The sequence below is a fragment of the Rhineura floridana genome, chromosome 5 (assembly GCF_030035675.1).
Source record: "Rhineura floridana isolate rRhiFlo1 chromosome 5, rRhiFlo1.hap2, whole genome shotgun sequence".
Classification (NCBI taxonomy): domain Eukaryota; kingdom Metazoa; phylum Chordata; class Lepidosauria; order Squamata; family Rhineuridae; genus Rhineura; species Rhineura floridana.
In genome coordinates, this window is record NC_084484.1 from 143,272,796 (window position 1) to 143,294,778 (window position 21,983).

Here is a 21,983-nt window from a genome sequence, read left to right on the forward strand (position 1 = left end):
ATGTTTTAAAATGCTTCTAGTGTTTTTGTTTGCCGCGTGGGCTCCTTCTGGGAGGAAGGGCAGGATATAAATTTATTTATTTATGTATTTAATAATATACCATACTGTAAAATACAAGGTGTATTGCCTTCTATATATTAGTTGTGTTTACATTATACTTTGATGTTTGTAATGTTATGTACTGAATGTTATGTACTGAAAAGATGTAAAATTGTTTTACTTTCAGGTACCAAGCAACTAACATATTTTAAAAATATATAATACAGGCGATTTTACCTGGCACATTTCCTTGAATTAACCACAATTAAAGGGGAGGCAGTTCTACTTCATGCTGGAGAAAGTTCAAAGCATATGCCACAAATTCAGCTTCGGAAAAGACATAGAAGATGGCAGTATTTCAAAACAAGTAGTAAAGGGATGGATGGTAGCTGGTGGTTTAATAAATAGGTTGGGGCTTTTTTCCTTTTCAGAAGTACATTTAAATGTGATAGATTTACATGCAGCTGCCTTTCCCTAGAAATGTTAGGCTGGCCATCTTAATGAAAGGGTAAATAGACATTTGGAAATCTCATGCAAATCTACTGATAATCCTTCTTCATTAACTGATCTTGAGGATTTTATATATTTTTTCTTTTCCTTAAGCATTAGAACACAATTTGCCGACATGGTGAATTGGTTCTTATTTGCAGAGTTATTGCAATCATAGGTGTCTCTACCAGAGAAAGTAGTTGTTCTCTTGTTCGTATTGAAATGAAGCTTTTTAGAAACTAAATGCAGGGAAACCTGGTATGAATGAGGAGAGGAGAGGAGAGTATGGAGAGAGGAAGAATATGTGCATGAATGGGATGGGTATGTATGTACATATTTGTAGATGGGCAGATGGGTGTGAGTGTGTGCATGTAAATTTGCACTTGGTGGCTTATAATAAATAAATAAATGTGTGAGGAAACATGCATAGGAGCAAGCATCAACAAACAGAAAGGAATGTAGCTGTTCAGATAAATATTTTATATCCTGCTCCACTTCAGTAAATAATATATCTTTGAAAATCCTTGCGTAACTCAACTTTATGTCTGTAATCAGGACATATCCAAAAATTCGTATCTTCCAAACTTGTATATATTTCATGTGCTTCAGAAAATAGAATGTTTTCAGGAACTGAAAGATGCTACTCTTCCATGTTTACATGTTCCTTGACTGTATGTGTGTGTGCATGTGCACACGTGCATGCGTTCATGTGCATATATTTTCAATCTTCAGTTCGGTTAAGCTGATGCAACAGATGGAGGCAACCGAAGCAAATAAAAGGAAGACTCAGAGGCTGTACTTGACAGAAATTTAGTTTGGACCAAATACCTATAGTTGCTCTACATTTTGCAGCTTTTGTTAATACTTTTCCAAATCCTAGGAGTGTTCCTTTTATATATATATATGCTGCACCTGTTCCTCACCTGCTCCTATTATTTTGCTGGCTGCATTTGTATGGAACACTAAAGTATGGTTTAGTGCTGGCATGGCTGTGAGGAGATCACGGGCATTTGTGATTTGTCAATATGTTTGAACCAGGATAACTGTTTTAACAATTGTTTGTCCAAACAAGCCATCTTTCAACCATGGTTTATGACCCTGGATTGTTCAGTTAACCATAGTTCCAAGCTCAGACATGGAAACAAACCATGGTTAGTTGAAAATGTTAAGAAAATGCTTCTGATCTCCTCCTACAGCCTCATCAGAGGAGAGGAGAGAGGGATGAATGCATGAACATGAGCAGGTTAATTCACCTAACACTAGACTGTGGAGGACTCTGTTCCAGCACCATTTATTATTATTATTATTATTTGGTCTTTCAAGGACCCACCATGCCACTTCAGAGAGTCAACCTAACACTTTCATGACTCTTTTCTTTGGAGCCTATTAACCTTTCAGTAGCTGAAACTTCTGGAGCAGATGCACAGATTATTATTTTTCTTATAATTCTTGAGGTTCATTTTTATGTATAGCTTTCCATCTAAGTTATAGTACTGATAGCCTTTGCTTCCTTACTCTGCAAAGCAACTTCTTGGTAATTACACTTTGACTGTTCAAAGAATTATTTTGGATGTGTGATATGGGCATTCTGTATGATATTATTCTGAGAGTTTTCCATTACAAAGTACTATAAATCATCATCCAGGCAAGACCTAAGGCTTTCCACAAAAACACTTCTATGTTCAGATATCATTTTCTTTTTTCAGATTTACAAAATTGCTGCAGGGATGAGACAAGATAGCAAACAGATTAAAGAATTTGTGAACTGATAAAGGAGATTAAATTACTGACAAACACAAGCAACAAGGGGAAGCACTATATGACAGTGATGGAAATTTCCCCATAAGTGCTAATTCACATATGGTTAACATGTGTGGCAGACATGGATAAGGAAATGCAACTGCAATTTAATTGTGCTGTGAAAAATTCTACAAAATGTTAAGTGAATGAGGTAAACTACTTCAACTGTTTGTATCACATGGAAAAGAAATATGTAATAGCAAAATATTCAAAGTGCAAAAGTATGTATTGAAAGAATCAGCAAGACATCCCTTGCTGACCTTTCAATAAACACTGGGACATTTTTCTGCTAAGTTTGGATTTGTCTTGTAACTGTTGTTAATATGTCAGATTGGATATGGTTCTGCAGGTTACACATACGGAACAACATGCACGCTTGCTGCCTGGCATATAGCAATAATCATGGGCACTATTTTAAGGTTATAAATTAGATTTAAAATGAGTAACTATCCAGCCGCGACAGAGATGGCAAGAAGCAATCTAGAAGAATTCCCTGTTGAGAAAAAGTTAGAGAAATGGAAGTTATGACCAGCATGCAATGTCCATTTTTTTAAATTATGGAGCATTCTTAACTGGGCTCTCATTTAAGAATATATGAATTAATACTGCAGTACTAAAATGTGTGGCGGCAAGGGTGGGAAAGGACAATTTCTCTGCCTCCATTGCATCCTCAAGTTGCTGTCCAGTGGAGTTTTTTTCATATTTGTCCAGGGTCTGCTCACATCAGCTCCAGGAAATTGAGTTTTAGACCCTTCGGAAGCCTATTGTGAATTGTTTGCAAGGCACTTCGAGGATAAAGTTGCTCACCTCTATAGCAATTTTGATGCCCTATCCACATCTTCTATGATCCCCAGTGAGGTGCCCACTGCAATGTCTGCTGCAGCTTTTGAGGATCAGTTTCAGTTAATGCGGCCTAAGGACATGGACAGTGTGCTTGTGCTGATGCAGCCAGCATCGTACCCTCTCAACCCTTGCCCTTTAGCTTAAAACAGCTTGCAGAGGGGGACTTCCGGGAAGGGTGACTTAGCCTGTGCCTGCTTTTGAGACGGGCTCCTGCCTCAAAAGAAGCTTATTCAGATATATCAGTCAGTTTTTTCTTTTTTTTTTGACTGATTAAACTTCTCCCGGGTAGGGAGAAACGAAGAGATTAACCTCAAAGCCTATTTTTGTTGGGACGACCAGATCTCATTAATTTATGGGACGAGGTCCAGCCGACGAAGGTGGGACGGATTTTCAACAGCAAGCTCTATCTGTTAAAGCGAACGTTCATCTTATCTTCTAAGAGAGAACGCACTAACAGGCAAGCACCCTTCTTTCTATATTTTTCTTTTACTTGACTTAAATTGTTGCTGTTTAAAAGAGATTTGCCAGATTGATCGGTTTTTGACATCTCACTGGGGAGCCGTAACTTCTCTCTGCTACGCACTAATTAATAGCTTATCTCTGTTTTTGTTGCAAAAAGCTGTCCTGGATTTGCATTCTAAAGATACACACAGAAGAGGGATTTCTATTCCAGATTTTTATTTTGAAAAATATTATACTGTTTTGAGACTACTCTCTTTTTGGTCTATTTTATTTTGACGAATCTGTTTCTTGACGATTGCCATTAATTGCTTCGATCCTGGGAACTGCATTTTGTTTACTTAACTATTGGAGAGATAAGGCTGTCTGCTCTGTTTATACTGTGATGTCACCAAGTTTGGAGTATTAACCCAATTGTTGCTGAAATAAGAAGTGGTTTTCCTATATTTTTCTTTTAAAATGGCAATTAAGAAAGTGGCTGAGAATCTGGAAATAACTATGTTTCAGAGAATAATGAATGAGATTGAGATAACGAAAATTGAATTGAGTAAAATGAAGCAGGAGATTAAAGATATAAGGGTCCCTGTGAGAGAGGTGACCCTGGAAGGGGTCCCTGTGAGAGAGGAGACCCCGGAGATTGGAATAGGGGTCCCTGTGAGAGAGGAGACCCTGGAGACTGGAATAGGGGTCCCTGTGAGAGAGGAGATCCCGGAGATTGGAACAAACGTGGAACAGGAACAAGATTTGGAGTCTATGGACTTTAGAAATAAAATCTATTGTTTGGAACTCAATGTTATCTCTGAAGAAATTAATGAAGATTCTAGAGATAAAGTTATCAATGGCATGGATTATCTTCTGGACTGGAATGATGTGATGGAGCCCAATATAGAGAAAATCTATGGAATTAACTGCAGCCATGTGACAATGGAAAAACTTTTAAGAGATGACCCAGTGTATTTTGAAAAAAAGAACAGAGATATGATTTTACAGCAGTATTTCAGCAACTTATTCAGAATGGATGGCAAGAAAATATTTGGGATAGAGGTAATTCCCATCAGACTCTTATTATATGACTATGGCTTTGACAGCAAGATTATTATGGAATACTGATAATGGAAGATTGGATATTGAAATTACTGGACTTAACAAGACTACTGAAGATGGAAGATGGAAAATGGAACTAATAGAGATAATAGAACAATGGCTACTGAAATTACTGAACCTAACAGATTCTGATGTGATGGATTAATTGAAATGTTTATTTTGACTATGGTTATGACAATAAGATTATCATAATTAGTAATGAGATGGATTAATCGATATGCTTATCTGGAAAAAAAATTGATAGATATATTTCTTAAAGAATTGAAACCTCTCTTTGACTTTTTGTGGAAAGAATAAAGTAATGTTTATGAGATTTGATGATTAAGTAAGATAACTACTGGAGGAAAGTGATTTTATAATATGACTTAAGAGACAGGATTGCTATATATTATAGACTTATAACTGATTTGATCTTTGACAAATGGGAAGTCAATATTTTACTCTTTATTTTTTATTTTTATTTTTTTTTCTTCTTTTCTTTTTTTTCTTTTTGTTTAACTATTTTTGATTTTGTTTTTTGTCTTTGAATGTTTTATGATTTTGTCTTGTATGTTTTATGAAAATCTGAATAAAAATTATTGAAAAAAAAAAAAAAACAGCTTGCAGAGGGGGGATGACCGAGTGGATCCAGGGTGTGGTTAAGATGTCTTTGCAGGACTGAGTGGTCCCCGCCACCCTGAAAGAGGCAGTGATCCAACCACTACTGAAAAAGCCCACCCTGAACCCATTGGTTTATGACAACTGCCACCCAGTTGCCAATACCCCCTTTTTAGGGAAGGTGATTGAGAGGGTTGTGGCAGAGCAATTACAAGTACTCTTGGATGAAACAGATTACCTTGACCCATTCCAATCTGGGTTCAAGCCTGGTCATGGGACTGAATCAGCCTTGGTTGCCCTGATGGATGACCTTTATCGGGAGAGGGACAGGGGGAGTGTGACCCTGTTATTTTTATCTGATCTTTCAGCAGCTTTTGAAACCATTGGTATCCTTCTGAGCTGACTTCGTGAGATGGGTATCAGAGGCATTGTTTTACAATGGTTCCAATCCTATCCCTAGGGTCGGTTTCAGAGAATAGCATTGGGTGATTGTCTTTTGGCCCCTTGGCAGTTGTGCTGTGGGGTGCCGCAGGGTGCCATCTTGTCCCTAATGCTGTTTAACATCTATATGAGGCCATTGGGAGCGGTCATCAGGAGATTTGGGGCAAAGTGTCAGCAGTACACTGATGATATCCAGATCTATTTCTCTGTAACATCTGAATCAGGAGATGCCACACAAGCCCTGGACCAGTACCTGGATTTGGGGGTGAGCTGGATGAGAGCTAAATCCCTGCAAGATGGAAGTGCTGTGGGTAGAAGGTTCTTGAGTCCAGATAATTGGTCAACTGCCTGCTTTGGATGGGGTCGTACTCCCTCTGAAAGGGCAGGTTCGTAGTCTGGGGGTCCTCCTAGATCCATCTTTGTTGCTAGAGACTCAGGTGACCTCCGTGGCTTGGGGTGCCTTTTTAACAGCTTCCCTTTGGAATTCCCTCCCCTAAAATATTAGACAGGCACCATCTCTGTTATCTTATCAGCACCTTCATCTTTCAACAAGCCTTTTAAGTAGAGACATTATTCCAGTTTGTTTTGGAATTGTTGTTTAAGATGTTTTAAAATATTTTTTTAAAATATGTTTCTAAGTTTTATCTTTAAAATATTTTAAAGATGTTTTGTTTTTGAGATGTTTTAAGATGTTTTTAGTATTTTGTCCTTTGTTCGCCACCCTGGGTTCCTTTGGAAGGAAGGGCAGGATGGTAGTATAATAATAATAATAATAATAATAATAAAAATATGGGACATAAACTGAATCTACATGTCCTGTTTATTTGCAATGCAGTATATATAAACAGTAACTTGGGGGTGGCCCTAAGGCTGACTCATACACAGTGTGCTCAAAATGTGAGGTTCAAAACATGCAGTTACCAAACCAAGGTCACATTATAAAAAAGGGGATCAGACATCAGTGAAAAATGGGGTGCCATATTAACCATACCTAACACTGTTGATCAATGAGGAGTCTGAACATACACTTGTTAAGTTTTCATGTAATGGGCCAATAACCCTCTCCCATTACATTTGGAGATGCAATGAGGTTTGCACCTCTAGAAGCCTTTTACATCCTCTTAGGGAGCATCACCTTACACCTGTTCTGTAGATGGTCAACTTCCAGTTTGGTAACAGTATGTGCTACCTGGGTAATAGTTCTATTTCTTTGAGTTATTTGCATCACAGTAGAGATAAGATCTGTTGGTTAATGCTGCTTTGAAAGTATGCCGTTGACCTAACCGGCAGTATCGATTAGAGCTTTGTCTGCTATCCACTGCTTTTACTGGTTCAATCCCCCCCCCAATATTTATATCAGTATTTTTTTCAAAATGCTGATATTTCCTTTCAAAATGTTGATATTTTGAAAGAAAATATCGATAACTGAAGTAAAATAATATTTTGAAATAAAATATCAATGTTTTTGAAGAAAAGAAAGTACTCGCAAAAGAAAGGAAAGCGGCTCTGCCGCTTCCTCATCCGCTGTGTCTGTGACTGAGGCTGGTCAGTTTTCATGTTAGCAAGCACAGACTGGCTGTTTTCCTTTTGGAAAGGTGGAAAGCAGCTTTCAGTGCCCCCACCCCATCTCCTCTCAGCAAGCCCTGAGTTCTTAAGACCTGGCTTGCTTCCTTCTGCTTAGCGCTTAGACTATTCCAGTGAAGGGGAGTGGTAGAGGGGGGGGGAGAAAGAAACCTGTACTGCTGTGCTGTGCGTAAAATCCATAAAGGACATTATCTCTGAGATAATATTCAAGGGGGAGGGATCCAGGGTCAGGGGAAAACTACTGAAGTTTGGAGCAAACATGATTGCTCTACAAAGATGGAGAATATGCCGACCATTGAAAAGTCTGGTGCTAAATCCAAATTCAGCAGAATTCTCGCCCACCTGTACATCAGAATCAATACAGAATTACAATTTGTCCTGGAAGAAGAGGAAAAATGAGTTGGACTTTATATCAGGAATAAACACATGAACACTGCAGAGGATAAACACTTTTTAAAAAATGGCATGTATATATGTGTACAGAGCTGTTTGATATTTTATGATCCAAACAAAGGGGAAAACATATTTTAAGTATGCAGAACTACTTTTGTGTTTAGCCCAGAAAATGCATTCTATTTCAGTGGACCAATGGCTGGTGAAAGATATCAAATTCCTTACTTTAAAATGCATTTTGAGACAGACCTAAAAAAGTTTGCCAGACAAAGAATACTGATGCCTCTGTGAATGCTATTTCCTCTCTTGAAGTAAAGAGACAGTGTCTGTCACCAAGTGTTCCAAATATGCATAACAAGCTCTGATCCAAATTGCCGTGAAGTCCCAAATTAACTCTGTGGAAGGCAATAATATGTACCTAGGTACATGAGTTCAGAGTCAGATCCCAACCGTGGTGTTATGTGAAATCCTATTTTTTACTTTGTTAAAGTCAGCATTACCTTGTGAGATTTCACAAGACAAACACTCATTGCTTGCTTTATATCCGGAGAACTCATTAAGGCAGGGAACTGTTCTCCCCAGTTTAGAAACATTCAGCATGGTTAGCTTATAAAAATAAAAATGAAATAAAATAAAGACTATTTAAATAGGGCATTTGATTTTAATACAAGCCCTAAATACATTTCAAAATAAAGGGGAAATTGAAAGGGGGAAGAACAGAAGAAGAACATAAAATAACTCATTGCCTTCAGGATGTTTTGTCATGGTACTTTGAGAACCCAAGGAGTTCACCTTCCAAAAAACTTTCAACATAGGAATAAAGACGACAGCTTCTAGTTTCTAGGCATCAGCGTGCCAAGAAAGACAACACAGACTCCCTCTGAAATTCACTGTTTATTTATCATTACAGTATCATCCATATCAATTTATCTCTTAGTAAATTGTATGCACTAATAGTTAAGGAATGGGTAAATCCACCTACATATCTCTGGATATCAGGACAGGCTAGATTTCAGCTATTACCAGGCTTTCTTTTTTTCTTTCTACGCTGCATCTCAAACACAAACATGAATTTTATTTCTGAGAGAAGGTTCCGTTATTTACTGATTATATACAATGGCTTCCTGACTTATAGGACTTTTACTAATATACTGAGTATTGATTAAAAGTAGCCTTTCCCATCACATGAAGACCAGCTTTGTATCCTCTTGTCCAGCTCTAACAAGTCGCGTGCGTGCGTGCGTGTGTGTGTGTGTGTGTGAGAGAGAGAGAGAGATGGTATTGAATGCTTTAATTTGGATTCCTGTGTTGAGCAGGGGGCTGGACTCAATGGCTTTCTTTTCTAGCTCTAACAAAGTCTGAATGACTTTGAGAGTCTCGTGTGTGTGTGAAAGAGAGACAGACAGACAGAGACAGAGAGAGTGGAATATGAATACCATTATTCCTATAAACTTACAAACTCAAATATATTTTTCCAAGTTTGGAATCTGTGATAAGCTATGCTTCTAAATACAAAGATTATACTATAATTGTTTTCCCACCCACCCAATCTGTAGTTTGTGGTACAGCATAATTGTGTAAAATAAATAATGTTTCAGTGTTATTCTAAGAAGTGCTGAGTGCCTGCAAGTGGCAGTAATTTCATCAAGAGCAGAGAATGATCTTCTCAGGTCCACTACTTCTTGCTAGGGATAACGGAGAAATTCAGTTCAATATAAACCACCTTAATCCATACTTTCTGAAACACAGCTATCTGAATTTTGTGATGAAGCTCTCCAACAAAATAATGTGTACATTATGAAAATATGTACATTAGGAATGTGAATAAAATGCATATATCAGTGAAAATAGTGAAATGCATTATAATAGGGAAGATTGCTTGCAAAAATGTGTATATTAAGAGAAAAATGCACTAAAATGCTCATGTGTTTTCATGAGAAACTGAAAGAATTCAAAACTGACAGATCCGTCCATCCTTACCTTTCCTTGGTTAGGTCTGATTAGCAAAAGAATTTGCATGCACTGCAGGGAGAGCAGGACTAGGCCATCATTAGCTATTACACGCTTATACAGCAGTAGTGCAAGAGGACACTGGAGAAGCAGTGATGTGCTCTTGGCAGCAGCAGCATTGGATTCAGAAGACTGGGGTGGTGAGTAGCAGCACAGAGGAAGAGGGAGGTCCAGATTGGGGACAGTAGTATCTTGCAGGTGCTCTGACAAGTGAATAAGGTGAAAATAAGTGTTTGAAATATGTTTGAAATAGATTAGCATGGAAGAAGTTGGAGAATGAGAAAAATAATCAAGCAGAGGCTGGATACTTCTTTTCCTTTCTTTCGAAGGGATTGCTTTTTCATGCTAGCAGTTTAAATGGTAACACAAGATTGTTTGCACTTCAAATTTAACCTGAAAGCTTGGCATTTTAACGGGCTGATAAGCTTTGGTTAAAACCCAATGTGTTTTACAAGTTAAATCTATGTGCAGTGAGACATAAGCACCACTGACTTCAATAGAGTGTACTCCTAGGTAACTAGGCATAGCATTGATCTTAATAAATTGGGTATTGTGATCTTTGGGGCATGTGTGTAACATATATTGGGCCAACAAAGCTTTCTCCTTGGCTCTTGTTGAGGACACAGCTATGGATTTTCTGGGAGGCATGGCTGCCACGATGAACTCCTACACTTCAAAATCAACCATGCTACCACTGTGTGTGCATGCATACACAAACACACACACAGCCTTTTTGCATTGCTCATTCCCAAATGCTAGAATCTCACAAGCCTTTATCAATTTATCCTCCACATACTTATTTTGAGCCTGGCACTATTCTAGCTTCATGTAAGGCAGGGAGACAAGAGGTCCTCTATGCTAACACTCTCATGCCAAGAATACCCAACACATACAACCAGACTCTAGATTTCTTGTTTCATTCTGTTACCCAGAACAGAAGATTTTTACACAATATACTTTTAAAATACATTTTGTTTAGTTTTCTAAGGAGTATTTATATGGGAAATATTAAGTAGGCACTATTTTTAAAACCACATGAATGATAAACAAAATAGATGTTGACAGATAAGTTGCAAAGACCTCGTCTATATCTTCTCAAATGTACTGTGATATTAGCTATCCCAAAGACTGTCTCTATAGGATTCTTGCTATATTCAGTAGAGAACTTTCAAGTTTCCAACTGCGGCAGGGTCATCTGAGGACATTCCTAGCCTTTGCAGAATTTCAAGTAGATTCTAGAATTATTATTTCAAGGTTTGTGGTTTAATTTCCTTTGTTGTTGCTTTAATGTTCACAGCAGAGAAAAGAAACAACAACCAGCCTTTCTAAACTTTTAACATACATCAAAAGTATGAAAAGCAAATGTCAACTTTTAATACACTCTTTGGGTATTATCCATTTTCCAGAGGGGCAGCCATATTAGTCTGTGTAACAAAAATTACCAAGTGTCTGGTGGCAACTTGAAGACTAACACATTCATCATGCCATACATTTTCATTGACTAGAGTCCACTTCATCACTTCATGTCTCTAATGAATCGGGCAGTAATCCACGAAAGCCCCACCCCCTTGGTTTTTTGTTTGTTTATAGTCCTCAAAAACTTCTACCATAATAAATTTGTTAGTGTTTAACATGCCACAAGACTCTTGGTGGCGTTTGTGTAAGCAAATCAGTGTAAAAGCTGGATACAAATTTAGTCCCAATTAGCAATTGTGTGAACTTTTTTTTTTTAAAGTCAATAGAAAGTGTAGGATGGGGGTTATACTGACTAGAACCCTGATGTAGGGGTTATGGGGCTACAACAATTTCTCACAGCTAACATTCCAATCCAGATCAAGGACAGTATGTCTGCTACTTGAATTGAAAGCAAGCTCCCATTCATGCCAGTTTTCTAATGCAAACAGCAGGTGTGTTTGTGTGTGGGGGGGATTATCTGAACTTGGACACAGCAGGCGGCAAAGGGTTAAACCTCCCTATCCCCCATGCCAGAGGCCTGTTGTTTACTTGTAAGAATATGTTAACACAGCTGCTGAGTCAGTCTACCCAGCAGAGGAATTTGATGGAATATACGTCTACAGAAAGTCAGAAGCTGAACAAAAATCCAAGGAAAGTAGGACTGACACACACAATTAAAAAAAAAATTAGTTGCTTAACTATATCTGCTTTAATTAATTGGTTAAATTTGCATGTTTCACAGCATGATCCATCCTACAAACGCATTTCTTCTGTGTGCATGGAAAAAGAAGGAATCTTCTAAAATGGCACCTGCCATTTGCTGCTTCTGTCAGTATTTGTATTAATAAGAGTGTGTGTGTGTGCGTGTGTGTGTGCATGTGTGTGTATGCAGGCCCCTGATTCACTGGGCCACATTTTTAACTGACTAAAAGTGTTTTGATTGATGAGTCTAACTAAATACACAAGTTGCAGCCCTACAGGAAGAAGTTTTCATTAATGGGACTACATCAGGACAAAATAAACTATCTGCATTAGGGCCTAACTACATATGACATTTAATGTATCACTGGCAATGACAATTGCACACAATGGATGTTGTAAGGGCAGGAAGGAATTTTAATTGTAACTGTTGCATGTAGGGAGGTTTTACCCTTCCTAGCTGTGATCCCAACTAAATCACCCCCTCCAAACTGCAGTTAGTCATAGGGGAAAACTTGGCAAGGGAGTGGTGAGGGAGCAGCAGACCTATTGATATAATAAAAAAACAAAGCAGTGGCATTATGAGAAGAACAAGCCTGCATTAGATAATAACTATCCCTAGGGCTGCAATCCTAAAAGCATTTACTAGGGAGTAATCCCCATTGAACACAGTGGGACTTACTTCCAATATACATCAGGGTTTTAATTTATTTAATATATAACTACCTTGTCGTTTAGGACAAGCCCTCACATGCATAGGTTTGTGCTGAAAGACTATAAATTCAGAGACTGCAATACAGTGATTAAATGACATAACCATTATTCCAAGCAGATATGCAGAGACAGTAACAACACCCACTCTGAGAACCCTCTAGTTAAATTTGGGGCATTATTCTAGTTTCAAGAGAATAATGAGAGGTGTTTTACCTGACCAGATCCACCTTAACCTCAAACTACAGAGAAGTAAAAAAAATAAAAATAAATCACAGTTACATTTTCCTTTCCCCCCTTTTTCTATTTTGCATCTTCCTGTTCTCTTGATTTCCTTTTAGAGCTGTCTCTCACCAAGTATTTCAGGGGGAAACACTAAATAAAGATCACAGCCTGTTCTATTATGTCCTCTTCTTTTTCTTTTCCTTTCTTGAATTTGTGCAATGTTGTGGCACCTATTAACTACCAATGTTTTCAGAATGACATTATACAAGGTGCAGGCTGTACTACTGTGCCCTAAAAATATCAACAGCTGCATTAGTCTCACAATAATTAATGGCAGGCATTATGCAAATGACAACTTTTTCACTGCAAAATAATGACATTTCTTCATTTTGAGCAGAGTTATGCAAAACAATGAATTGGGGATGATAAATCATACAGAAGAATTAAGAAAGCCATAGCATTTCTGCCCAGGCGGGCAGACAAAAAGACAAACAATTTAGAATACATTGTTTATTCCTGAATCTCTATTAGAAAATAAATAAAAATAAAATAGATAGGCGAGTATTAGAACCTATATGCTGTTTATTCCTCCATTCTTTCAGAAAGGATTCATAAGGGTATGCTAAATTCTAGCTTATTGCAAGTCACAAGCAAATTTTTCTTTATTAACCTTAATAAGTCATTCAGTCAGAGACTAAAGTCATCAGGCAAATAAAAAGGATCACATGTCATTTTCCTACACATTAACTAATTTCTTATGCAAGCATCACAATGTATAGCAATTACTGCCGCTCAAAATAACAAAGTCATTTTCAATCTATTTTATTGCTTTGTGCTTGGCCATTTTTTGTAGCTTTTTATTGTCTTACTCAATAACAGCTTTCAATTCCAGAGAAAAGAAGCAAACCAACTAAGAGCTACTTCTATGGCATTTTTTTTCCTCCATGGGATTAAGAGGGAAGAGAAGAAATAATATTACTGCAATACTCCCCATATAAATCCCTTAAAAAAGGACAATACCATCCTATGTATGAACACTAAGGAAGTCCCACTGAGATCAATGGGATGTCCTCCCAGGTGTACATACAATTGTAGTCTAAGACATCTATGACAACTGCACTAATGCATTTCCCCAGAGGACATCTGCAGAGAGGTAAGGACACAGCAATCCAACACAGGGGAAGCCAGCAGAAGGGGTACCAGTGGGAAGCTCCATAAAATCCATTTGCTGTTTGTTCTGGTGGAATGTCAGCTCAGCCAGGAGCTGCACGCACAAATGGAAAATAAAAACTCGGCTCTCACAAATACCCCTACCGGTGAGTGCGTGCTCCCCACTGACTTCCATTATAATTATTTTCTTAGAATGACCTATTTCTCGGCATAACTTTGGCCTGGATCAGGACCCACAGGAGCACTCCAATCAGGAGTTGGATGTTGTGTAAGTCCCCCCGGGCCCTCCTCCGACATCCTCACGGAACACCCCTTTTTCAGGCCTTATGCGACTTCTGCCAGCACCCCTTCCGCTGGGCTGGGCTTCCCCAGTGGACCCCCAGCTGAGTCAGCATGGTCTCAGATCCACCACAGCTGAGTCAGCATGGTCTCAGATCCACCACAGCAGAGCCTGGCGGAGCCAGGACCCTACTGGCTCAGCTGGAGGCCCACCACATCCAATTCTCCTCAGCCTGGTGTAAATACGAGTTGGATTGTGCCCTAAGACTACAAGGGTAACTGACAGCTCCCTTAGAAATAGAAGCCCTGTAGAATAGTTGTGATGGTGCACCTGAAATTGTTTCCTGGTAGAAGATCTGGCATGAGGCCAGAAACTACTATGTAGATATTAATGATATTGCATTCACTACCATTTCTCCTACTTGTATTAGTGAAGGCTGGAAAAACTACAAGTACCTTGAAACATCCCAACACCTTTCTCTCCTAATTTTTTTTATTTTTGTTTCTATCTAGATAGAAATGCAGAGCCCTGTGTGCACATTCAAGTCCTTTCCTTGGTTGTACCGGATTGGGGCAGAAGGACGGCAGAACAATTTCCTGCGATTTGTGGAAGAATGAATTAACTTTCAGGATAAATTATGGATTGGGCTGGAGAATCAATTTGTCCTAATGCAAAATTCATAACTGGAAGCCCCGAGTTCCAAGACCCAATGGGCTGACATGACAGCCACCAAGAAAACTATCTTAAGCATCAATTTATTATTATTATTATTATTATTATTATTATTACATTTGTATCCCACCCTTCCTCCCAGTAGAAGCCCAGGGCAGCAAACAAAACCACTAAAAACACTCTTAAGATATCATAAAAAACAGGCTTCAAAGTATATTAAAACAAAACATCTTTAAAAAACATCTTTTTTAAGTCAAGTCACACAATGCCAACACTTCAAGGGGTGGACCCAACAAGGCTGAGAGAACCCAGTTCAGACTTGAGGTAGGGAACCAATGCACTACAGGGTGATTACGTAGACCCACCCCTCTCATGAACTGCCTGTACAGGGAATGAGTCGCCCCTGCAACCCAAAATGCCAAAAATCGCCCCGCAACCCAAAACGCTACCAAGCACCATCCCTTGCCACTTAAACGTACTAGCACTGAATTCCTTATCCAACTCCGACTACAGGAACACCAGTACATCCAGGATAGCCTTAAGTGGAGGGATCCCTTTCCTGAGACCTGCACCAATCAATGAAGACCCTCCAGGTTGAGCTATACATCCTGCAAGTGAAAGCCTTCCAGAAGGCCAGAACTGTGTCTGGGACCACTCCCAAGAGCCCCAACTCCTTCAACCAGCCCTGCTCAGCCTCCACGCTGTCAAGCGTAAGAGCTCCAGCAGGAGATAAAGCACCAGGCCCTGACCCAGAAGATCCTCCCGGAGGGGGAGACACCAGGAATCCTGAACAGAGGTGAAGCAGCTCCAGAAACGAAGGTCTGCATGGCCGAAGTGCAGCCACCAAGATGACTTCTGCCCTCAGCTGACGTGTCCGCCTGACAGTCTGTGAGAGCAAACTGAAGGGAGGGAAGGCATAAAGAAGGTCCCTCAGCCAAACTGCTGTCAGCACATCCGTGACCAGGGCTTCCGAAGACAGGTAATGAAAGAAGAAACTGCTGAGTTGGGAGTTGTGCATCACAAAGTGGTAGTCCACAGGACAACTGAACCAAAAGGTGATATGCTGAAACACCTGGGGATGCAACCGCCACTCTGAATCTGGCACGATGATCCTACTCAACCAATCCGCTGTCACATTCTGCACCCCTACCAGATGTTCTGCCATCAATGACAGAAGCCTGACAGTTTATTTATTTATTCGATTTATATCCCGCCATTTCTCCCAGTAGGAGCCAACGGGCAGCAATCAAAAGCACTAAAAACATTTTAACAAATCATAAAACAGACTTTAAAATATATTAAAACAAAACAACTATTAAAAACATATTAAAAGAAAACATCTTTAAAAACATTTTAACAAAGCTTTAACAACATCTGTTTTTTAAAAAAGAAGGTTTAAAAACATTAAAAAGCAATTCCAACACAGATGCAGACTGGAATAAGGTCTCTGCCTATAAGGTCTCTATGGTTGAAATACAATTTGACGGAGATGTTGTTGGTCCTCACCAACATCAGAGTCTGTGATGTGCTATTTGAATGCCAGCAGGGCTAACATCATTGCCCAGAGCTCCAGCCAGCTGATGCTCTTTTGTACTTCCCTGGTAGACCAAACTCCTTGGGTAACATGGGCATCCAAATGAGCCCCTTGGTCGTATATGCTAGCATTCATCATGATGACCTTCTGGACTAGTGTCTCTATGCTCACTATCTCCAGAAGTCTGTGAGGGACCAGCCACCACTGCAACTCCTTGCAAAGGTCCAATTTGATAGGAATTTCCAAACTGTGTGACTCTGCAATCTGCTCCTGGAATGGCAGAAGAACCTAAAGCAGTGGCTGAGTAGAAGAGAGACCAATTCACCGCATTCTGGTACGAAACACCTTGAAGCTTGCCCAGCTCCATCAGTTTGGCAGACCCTGAGGCAATGACCCTCTTCAACAGAGAAATGATCTTGTCCAATCAATCCTGGGTGAGACACAGGCAAGAACTGTCCAAGTCTATTTGAACCCCCAGATGAGTTATGGTCTGGGTGGGCTCCAGAGCACTCTTTTCCATGTTCACAACAAACCTGTGCTGCTTCAGGCATGCCAAAGTGGTCTGAACATCCCTCCAACACTGCTCCCTTGATGGTGCCTGGATGAGGATGTCATCCAGATAGGGATGTGTCCACACCCCCAGGGTCCTCAACTGTGCCACCAGAGTAACTAGCACCTGAGGGATGACCATGGAGGAGGTGATACCAAATGGAAGAGCCCTGTACTGAAAGTGCCTATTGTAGCAGAATCGTGCCTGTAATGGATGGGTATGTGAAAAAATGCTTCAGATACGTCCATGGACACCATTCAGTTGTCCTGATTGATAGACTCTGCTACTGAGTTCAGGATCTCCATCTTTAATTTCTTGTACAGCATTCTTCTGTTCAGCTACTTGAGATCCAATATGGTGTGGGCATCCCGATTTTTCTTCAGAACCAGAAACAGGATTGAGTACACCTCCTGCTTTCAACTGTGTCCTAGGACCAGCTGAACCACCCGGATGTCAAGGAGGTGGCTGATGGTCCTGAGGGAGGCTCAAAGTTTGTTTGGCCTCTTGGAGAGCAGAGTTGCTATGAACTTTTCCTGTGGCAGCCTGGAAAACTCCAATTAGTGCCCTGAGGGAACAGTTTGAAGAACCCATTTGTATGAGGTGGTTCTGGCCCAATGGTGATCAAAATGGAGCAGCCTGCCCCCATGTGGCTCTGAGGCATTGCTTTCCTGGCATCATGTGCACAGGCCCTTCTTTGTCCCCTTCTGAAACTTGGAACTAGTGGAGTAGCTCGAGGATGACTGCCTTCTGGAGGAAGCCTCTCCTGAAGACCTGTCTGTCATGCTCCAGGGTTGTTTGAAACCTCCGGAGGAACGCGGCATTGGAATGATCTTGAGCCCCGAAAGGACTGAGACTGTGCTTGTGCTCATCCTTCCTGGGTGGGGGCAAGACCTTCTGCTCGTCATGTGTTTCTACAAGGATTTTCTCCAGTGGCTCCCCAAACAGCTTGGATTCTGCAAAGGGCCAGCTGGCCAGCCTGGAATAGGGTCCAGGGTCCACCTCCAAACTGTGAATTCAGATACTGCATCAAGCCAGTGTTTGCTGCCATGTCTCTGGCATTAAAGTGCATAGCATCCCTTGCTGTGTCCACCTGGAATGCTGCTGCAAGAGGCATCTCCTTAAGAGCATCTTCTTTGGCTGCCAGCTCATTTGCCCACAGCATATTGGTTCTGGGGAAAATACAAGCCACTGCCGAAACTCGAAAGGCACAAGCCTCAAAGTCCTTGCACAGCGCATTCTCCGCTCCCTTATCACATGGATCCCTGGGGCCTCCTTCCCCATCAGAAGGTATACCCATGGAGGAGGATAACACAACTACTGGCTGATCCACAGAGGGGATTGTCAGCTGTTCCAAAGCTCTGATGGGAAAAGAATACTGTTTTGAACCAGTTTGTGAGTGGGCTTGTGCTTATTCAGGGAGGTCCATTCTGCTTTCCAGAGCCTGGGAAGGGAAGGGAAGCCAATCTAGACTGCCCATCATGAAAGGTAGACTTCGCTCCCCTGGAAGAAAGAGAGGCCACAGCCTCCTTAACAGGCTCCTCTGGAAGCTCCAGAATCCTCTGGGCCTTGGCTAGAAGAGCAGGGAAAATCTCTGCTGGGAAAAGCCATCCCTTGGTGGTGGTGGGCTTCCAGGTCCTCATCAAAGAGCTCTGCATCCTCCCTATCACCTGAAGAGGGTGAACCCTTTGATTCTGACAAGCCCAGTTCCAGTGCCACATGGCTGCTATGCCTTGACCTCCTGCCCTGGTGGGGGGGGGGAGGAGTGTGGAGGCCTGCTTCTTGTGAGCACACTGCTTATGCTGTCCCCTTTTGCATGGAGAAGGTGGTGAACTGGAGATGGAATACTCAAAGGAATACTCAAAAGGAAGATTCTGGGAATAAGGAGGGGGAGAAAGGGGTGATCTGGCACATATCTTCCTGGAGATTGAAGGGGTTGTCTTGGCCACCCCCACTCCTGCACTCCTTGGCAACAAAGCCCCATATCCAATGAAGCAACTTGGGGAACTCCCTCTCCCCTGGCATCCAGAGCAAAGAGGAATGCTCCATAAGGCTACCTACTCCCTCCTCCACAATCTTCCAGCAGTCAAGGGAAGAGTAGGCCAAACCTGATTCTTGTGCGGATGGCTGCTCGCTCCCAGGATCGCTGCATTCAGTGTTCACAATGTCCAGCTTGTTGAGGCCCAACTAATCCTATGGTAGGGAGCAGAAGAGGCCGAAGACGAGGCCAGGCCCGTGTAGGCGCTGCACTACATCTCTCCCACGAACCTACTTGGTGGCAAAAGGAGCTTGTGGAGTCACCGCTGCTGGCCTGCAAATCACAGTTGTGCCTCTCCTCTTTGAGAAGGTGCATTCCACTGGGCCAATACCCTCCCCACCTGCGAGTCCAGTGAGCCAACTAGTCATGGTCTTGTCTCTGCTGCTTGAGAAGGCACGCCCAACTGAGCTTTCTCCCTTGCCTTGCTGCTGGAATACGGCCTGAACTGTGTATTAAGGCAGAGAGGGAAAGGGAGGGGAAGGGAGGGGAAGAGAGATGGAGAGGAAAAGGCAGAAGAAGGAAAACTGAGAAGAAAAAGGTGGACGTTTACAGAAACAGGCTGGCTCTAAGGATCTCATCCTGGACCAAATCAACCACAGTGAAAGGCAGGGCTAGTCTGGAGAATGGGATGGCCCCACCCCCTAGGTCAGGTGGTTAGAAGTTGGACCCTGCCTTCCAGAGCCAAAGGGAAGTCCCATCCCAGATTGAGGAATGCCTCCAGGAACCACTGGGGAAGTGTTTTGTTTTTTTAAAACCAATTTTCCCCTACCACCCCCAGTGTCCCCTAAAAATCAGCCCAAGAGAACTTGGGGACCCACGAGAACAGGCTGGAAGGTGGCAAGGGAAAGGAAAATCAGCTCCCCTCCCCTTCTGTTAGCCCAGCCTTTCCCAACCAGTGTGCCTCCAGATGTTGTTGGACCACAGCTCCCATCAGCCTCAGCCAGCATTGCCAATGGCCAGGAAAGATGGGGATTGTGGTCCAACAACATCTGGAGGCACACTGGTTGGGAAAGGCTGTGTTAGCCAACACCTCTGCTGTATCAAAAGCTATCCATGAGCACAAAGATACCAACTGGATTCAACCCCTTGCCTTTACAAGGACATTGAGAGGAAATCCCTACTCCTCTTTCTCAATCAACCGTTTCATTGTTATTTAAGATGTTCTACCCCATATACGATTCTAGCTTCTCATCGTGAAGTTAATAACATTTTGCAGTTCCCCTTAAATACTATCCAGCCTATGCTGGATCAATAAGAATGATGCCTATTTCCCTAATGGCAGCTGATCGCCGTTTGCTATTCAAATCAGACTAGATAAATTACAGTACATGTCAAGGAACAGGCCAGTGAATTAAGACAGGCCTCCTGAGGACCAGCGATATTATTAATCTTTTAAGACACTATCATATTTCTTCTTGACAGTGTGCGTAGAGGCACAGACATGCTGCACCCAGATTGAAATATCAGCTGCTGCAAAAATCAATAGCCTTAGAAACAATAATTCTCAGGCTGTAATGTCCTCAGTAAGCAATGCTTATTTTCTGTTCTACATCCTTTCCTCAAATTAACATATTTTTCAGAAAATACGCCCAAAGATGTGAGCCCAAACACCTACCCTTGACAAGTTGTTATCCTCTGCCAATGATGCCCCATTACTAATTTTCTACAAGGAAGCAGTTCCTGGAAGTATTCTATGGTGCTCTGTGTCCACCTAGTACATCTTACAGTTCCTAGTGTAACATCTTTCTCTGCAGACAGGGAAATACATACCCAAAGTCTGCTGTTATAGGAAAGATGCCTACATGAACCTCAGACATAGTGTTGCTGAGAGAGACTGTGCAAGATGAGAAAACCAACAGATTAAATATTTTCTTTCATGTTGGCAGTAGTGAAGAGTATTTCAAGTTACAGGGCACACATGCAAAAACCCAGTGAAAGTGGCCAATTTTTTTTTTTAAAAAGCTTCCAAAATCTGTCCTGTGATTCTTTAAAAACAAAGAAATTTGTTGCGACATAGTATTTCATGCATTACAGCCCACTTTGACATATGAAGTTCTAAGCGTGAAGTTAGAGAGAGAGAGAGAGAGAGAGAGAGTATACACCCGGGTATGAAGAAAAGTTTGCAATCAGTGGGGCCATCCATTGCATTCCATGGCCTTTGGGCCTCAATGCTCACAAAAACAATTTTCTCTGTACTCCTCTGTACATACACCTGCCAGTGTATGATACTGCTATGCAACTTTCATCTCACTTCCTCCTTGCTCTGCTGCATACCAGTTAAAGACAGAAGATAAACACTAGTCTATTTAGGAATGGGGTAATTTCTGCGCAGGGGGCTTGACAATTCCCCTGGAAAGCTGTTCAAAGTCATTTTTTTTGTAATACTACCAAATCAGAATTTTAAACTTTTATACTTTTAAGAATTCACCTCCATGTAAAGTAGGAATACTGTCAGTAGAAAGGTAAGAGTTCTGAAGATTACAGGTGTTTATTTTATTGAATCCTGGAAAAATCAGAGACAAGTTGTTAATGTCTCCTATGTTTCAGTGGTAATTTTAATCCAATTGCTTTGCACCACGATTGACAACTTGGGAATCAGAACTCCCCTTGCTTTCTTTTGCTAATGTGTTTAGCATGGAGGGCTAGGATTGATAAGTCCTTAGTGAATTAACACTCCTCTTTTAACTGAGATGACCTCTTCAGTTCTGATTCAGCAACATTAGTAAGTGGGAAAAGCATGCATTGCTGTTGTGTATAAAAGTCAACTTTATTGCTTTTAAATTAATTCAGTTGTTACATTTATATCCCGTCTCCCCCCCTCCAAAAGAAGCTTACAGTTTTGAGAACTGTAAGGTACGCAAGTTCTTGGGATGGTGACTTGCCCAAGCTTCAT

The 21,983-nt window shown here is 41.1% G+C and overlaps 1 protein-coding gene across 19 annotated transcripts in view; it reads right to left on the reverse strand.

Annotated features, from left to right (window-relative positions):
- The window catches only part of ZBTB20 (zinc finger and BTB domain containing 20), a 798,165-nt gene that overhangs the window by 457,769 nt on the left and 318,413 nt on the right, over nucleotides 1–21,983 (reverse strand). The window contains exon 4 of one of the 19 annotated variants that reach the window (XM_061628364.1): nucleotides 9,730–9,962. The exons of the other annotated variants lie outside the window; for them this stretch is intronic. The gene's annotated coding sequence lies outside the window, so the exon portion shown is untranslated. The remainder of the gene's footprint in view (nucleotides 1–9,729; nucleotides 9,963–21,983) is intronic. 19 annotated transcript variants of the gene reach the window in all.